This window comes from Triticum dicoccoides, chromosome 6B, assembly GCF_002162155.2.
Source record: "Triticum dicoccoides isolate Atlit2015 ecotype Zavitan chromosome 6B, WEW_v2.0, whole genome shotgun sequence".
Taxonomy (NCBI): Eukaryota; Viridiplantae; Streptophyta; class Magnoliopsida; order Poales; family Poaceae; genus Triticum; species Triticum dicoccoides.
This window is the reverse complement of record NC_041391.1, coordinates 714362025-714366876: the sequence shown is the minus strand read 5'-3', so window position 1 is coordinate 714366876 and position 4852 is coordinate 714362025.

Genomic DNA, 4852 nt, shown 5'->3' with positions numbered 1-4852 from the left:
AAAGAATTGAGGGGGAGAAGATGGAATTGGAGTTGCATGTTGCCGATGTCGTCGATGATCACAAGATCAAGATGGAGAAAATGCGCTTGAAGAATAGAAAGATTAGAAAATATGCCATCGATAGTGAGGCTTGGTATCATTATGCTGTTGGATCAATTGTTACCTTAGTTGCGATCTTGATCGCATTTGTTGTTGCATTTAAATGCTTTAGCTAGAGAGTTATTTGTTTGTTGCATTTAAGTGTTGTATGAACTTTATGTATGAACTTGTATTAATTTGGTCTATTCGGTGTTGTGTAATGAAGATGAGCCGGCAATGGATGTACGATGACCGATGCTCTCCCCAGTTCGTTTAGGGCGTGCATACTTTTCTGCTTGCGGCTGAGGCAAACAAGCGGGCGGATGGTTTTATGCCTTGTCCATGTGCTGGCTGTAAGAATGGTCGCAATTACTCTACGTCAAGAACCATTCACGTCCACCTGTTTGAGTCTAGTTTCATGCCCCACTATAATGTTTGGACCAAGCACGGAGAAAGAGGGGTTATGATGGAAGACAATGAAGAAGAAGAGGACGACGACAGCTATCCTGGCCATGGGTTCCCTGAATACGATGATACAACAATGGGGGAAGAAGCTGAGCCGGTAATGCGGGAAGAAGCTGAGCCGGCAATGCGGGAAGAAGCTGAAGAAGAGGCATCAGATGAGCCCGTTAATGATCTAGGTCGGGCCATTGCCGATGCAAAGAGAAACTGCGCAAGTGATTTGGAGAAGAAGAAGTTGCAGCGCATGTTAGAGGATCACAAAAAAATGTTGTACCCGAATTGCGTAGGTGACAAGAAAAAGCTGGGCACCACACTAGAATTGCTGCAATGGAAGGCAGAGAATGGTGTATCTGACAAGGGATTTGGAAAGTTGCTGGTAATGATAAAGGATATGCTTCCAAAGGACAACGAATTGCCCGAGAGTACGTACGAAGCAAAGAAGGCTGTCTGCCCTCTAGGGTTGGAGGTGCAGAAGATACATGCATGCCCTAATGATTGCATCCTCTACCGCGGTGAGTACGAGGATTTGAACGCTTGCCCGGTATGTGGTGCATTGCGCTATAAGATCAGCCGCGATGAGCCTGGTGATGTCAAGGGCGAGCGCCCCAAGAAGAAAATTCCTGCCAAGGTGATGTGGTATTCCCCTATAATACCACGGTTGAAACGTTTTTTCCAAAACAAAGAGCATGCCAAGGCGATGCGATGGCACAGAGAAGACCGTAAGAAAGACGGAAAGTTGAGAGTACCCGCTGACGGGTCGCAGTGGAGAAAAATCGAAAGAAAGTACAGGAAGGAGTTTGCAGATGACGCAAGGAGCGTATGGTTTGGTCTAAGTGCAGATGGCATTAATCCTTTTGGGGAGCAGAGCAGCAACCATAGCACCTGGCCTGTGACTCTATGTTTGTATAACCTTCCTCCTTGGTTGTGCATGAAGCGGAAGTTCATTATGATGCCAGTGCTCATCCAAGGCCCTAAGCAACCCGGAAACGACATTGATGTGTACCTAAGGCCATTAGTTGAAGAACTCTTACAACTGTGGAATGGAACAGGTGTACGTGCGTGGGATGAGCACATGGGGGAAGAATTTGACCTAAAGGCGTTGCTGTTCGTGACCATCAATGATTGGCCTGCTCTCAGTAACCTTTCAGGACAGACAAACAAGGGATACCGCGGATGCACGCACTGTTTGGATGATACCGACAGTATATATTTGAATAGTTGTAAGAAGAATGTGTACCTGGGACATCGTCGATTTCTTCCGAGCAGGCATCCCGTAAGAAAGAAAGGCAAGCATTTCAAAGGTGAGGCGGATCACCGGACGAAGCCTCGCCACCGTACTGGTGCTGATGTACATGATATGGTCAAGGATTTGAAGGTGATATTTGGAAAGGGTCCTGGCAGACAACCTGTTCCGAAGGACGCGGACGGACGCGCACCCATGTGGAAGAAGAAATCTATATTTTGGGACCTGCCATATTGGAAAGACCTAGAGGTCCGCTCCGCAATCGACGTGATGCACGTGACAAAGAATCTTTGCGTGACCCTGCTTGGCTTCTTGGGCGTGTATGGGAAGACAAAAGATACACCTGAGGCACGGGAGGACCAGCAACATATGCACGGAGAAGACGGCATACATCAGGGTCATGCAAGCTACGCTCTTACCAAAGAAGAGAAGGAAATCTTCTTTGAATGCCTGCTCAGTATTAAGGTACCGTCTGGCTTCTCGTCGAATATAAAGGGAATAATAAACATGGCAGAGAAAAAGTTCCAGAACCTAAAGTCTCATGATTGCCACGTGATTATGACGCAACTGCTTCCAGTTGCATTGAGGGGGATTCTACCGGAAAACGTTCGATTAGCCATTGTGAAGCTATGTGCATTTCTCAATGCAATCTCTCAGAAGGTAATCGATCCAGAAATCATACCAAGGTTACAGAATGATTTGGTGCAATGTCTTGTCAGTTTCGAGTTGGTGTTCCCACCATCCTTCTTCAACATCATGACGCACGTCCTAGTTCACCTATGCGAAGAGATTAACGTTTTGGGTCCTGTATTTCTACACAATATGTTCCCCTTTGAGAGGTTCATGGGAGTCTTAAAGAAATATGTTCATAACCGTGCTAGGCCAGAAGGAAGCATCTCCAAGGGCCATCAAAAGGAGGAGGTCATTGAGTTTTGTATTGACTTTATTCCTGACCTTAAGCCGATTGGTGTTCCTGAATCGCGGCATAAGGGCAGATTGGATGGAAAAGGCACGCTAGGAGGGGAACAAATAATATGTATGGACGGACATTCTCTCACTGAAGCACACTACACAGTTCTACAGAATTCCGCCTTGGTGGCTCCGTATATGGATGAACACAAGAATTTGCTACGCTCCAAACACCCGGAGCGGTCTGATGACTGGATTACACGTGAACAAACCAGGAGTTTCTCCAACTGGTTGCAGACACGTACCATGCATGACACCTCTATTGAAGATGACCTGTACTTGCTATCCCGGTTACCATCTTCGAATATAATGACTTTCAAAGGGTACGAGATAAATGGTAATACATTTTACACGATCGCCCAAGATAAGAAGAGCACCAACCAAAACAGTGATGTCCGCTTTGATGCAGAAACCAAGACAGGAAAGGAAACATATTATGGTTATATACAGGACATATGGGAACTTGACTATCGACGTGGTCTAAAGGTCCCTTTGTTTCGGTGCAAATGGGTCAATATGACACGAGGCGGGGTAACGGAAGACCCGCAGTACGGAACGACAACAGTGGATCTCAACAATCTTGCGTATGCAGACGAACCATTCGTCCTAGCCAATGATGTGGCACAGGTTTTCTATGTGAAGGACATGTCTACCAAGCCAAGAAAAAGAAAAGATAAGGAAGCGAATGCATCGTACGATGAGCCAAAGCGGCACATAGTTCTTTCTGGGAAGAGAAACATCGTGGGAATGGATGACTAGACAGACAAGTCAGAAGATTATGAAAAGTTTGATGAAATTGCTCCATTCACAGTGAATATTGACCCGAGCATCCCGTTAAATGATGAAGATTTTCCATGGTTACGGCGCAAAGGGACACACGCAAAGAAAAAGTTTCACACCCAAAGATCTGGGATGTGATCGGCTTCACTATCATCACTTTCTTCTGTGTTTCACACCCAGGAGGGAATGTCTGTAATAGTTAGGGTAGTTATGTGTTTTGTCATTTGAAACGCGAAGACATTTTATGTGCAAACAAATTTTTTTCATGCATTTACTGATTTTTTTCTAGCTAAATGACCCTGAAATTGAAAAGCAATTCAAATGAACTCAGAAAAGGTTGAAAGTTGGCATGGTATTATAATTTCATACAAATAGCATGTGCAAGAAAGTAGAGAGGGTTACGGCAAAAACTGGATGCACTTCGTGTACAAAATGGACAATCTCTTTCAAAGTATCAGGGTTTTCGACGAAAACTAAACTGTTACAAAGGCATTTTATTTTTTAAATAACCTAAGCATTACTAAATTGAATATAATGATAAAACACACTAATATTAAACATAAGAAAAAAGAATCACTGAAAAACTTTTTTCAAAGTTAAGTTATTCACAAACTAGTGATTCACACAAATTTCAAATAATTCAAAATTTAAACTATTCAAATTTGAAATCTACCGGCACTAACAGAAAGTTTGTAATTTTTTGTACCTAAAGCAAAAATATTTACAAAGAAACTCTAAATATAGCAAAAAACAACTTAAAAATAAATAAAACAAAAATAAATAAAGCAAAAAAATAAGAAAATAAAAAAGCCCGCCTACTGCGCTATAGCGGCCTGCATACGACTAGAAATCCAACCTGTAGTTGGGCCAGGATGCAGGCCCGCAAGCCCAGTAGGCCCACAGGCAGCGTAGGAGAGGTAGGCCCAGAAGGCCTGCTATTGAGAGGAGTTCAATGCAGTGCCCGCGCCGGGGCTTATAAATTGGTCCTGGCGCTCCTAAACTAGCAAGGTGGGACTAAACTTCTGCGCCCCTCGCCTGGCAGCGCACACACTTTAGTACCGGTTGGTGGCTCCAACCGGTACTAAAGGGGGGGCCTTTAGTACCGGTTGGAGCCACCAACCGGTACTAAAGGGGGTCGCTTCCTGCCGCTTGGGCTAGCCAAAACAGACCTTTAGTACCGGTTGGTGGCTCCAACCGGTACTAAAGGTGCCTTCTATATAAGAAAACACTTCAAAATTTCGTCAGTTTCTCATCTCTCCCTCTGCTTCTTCTCCTCTGCACCGTCGCCCGCCGCCCCCCGCCGTCTCCATATCCCTCGTC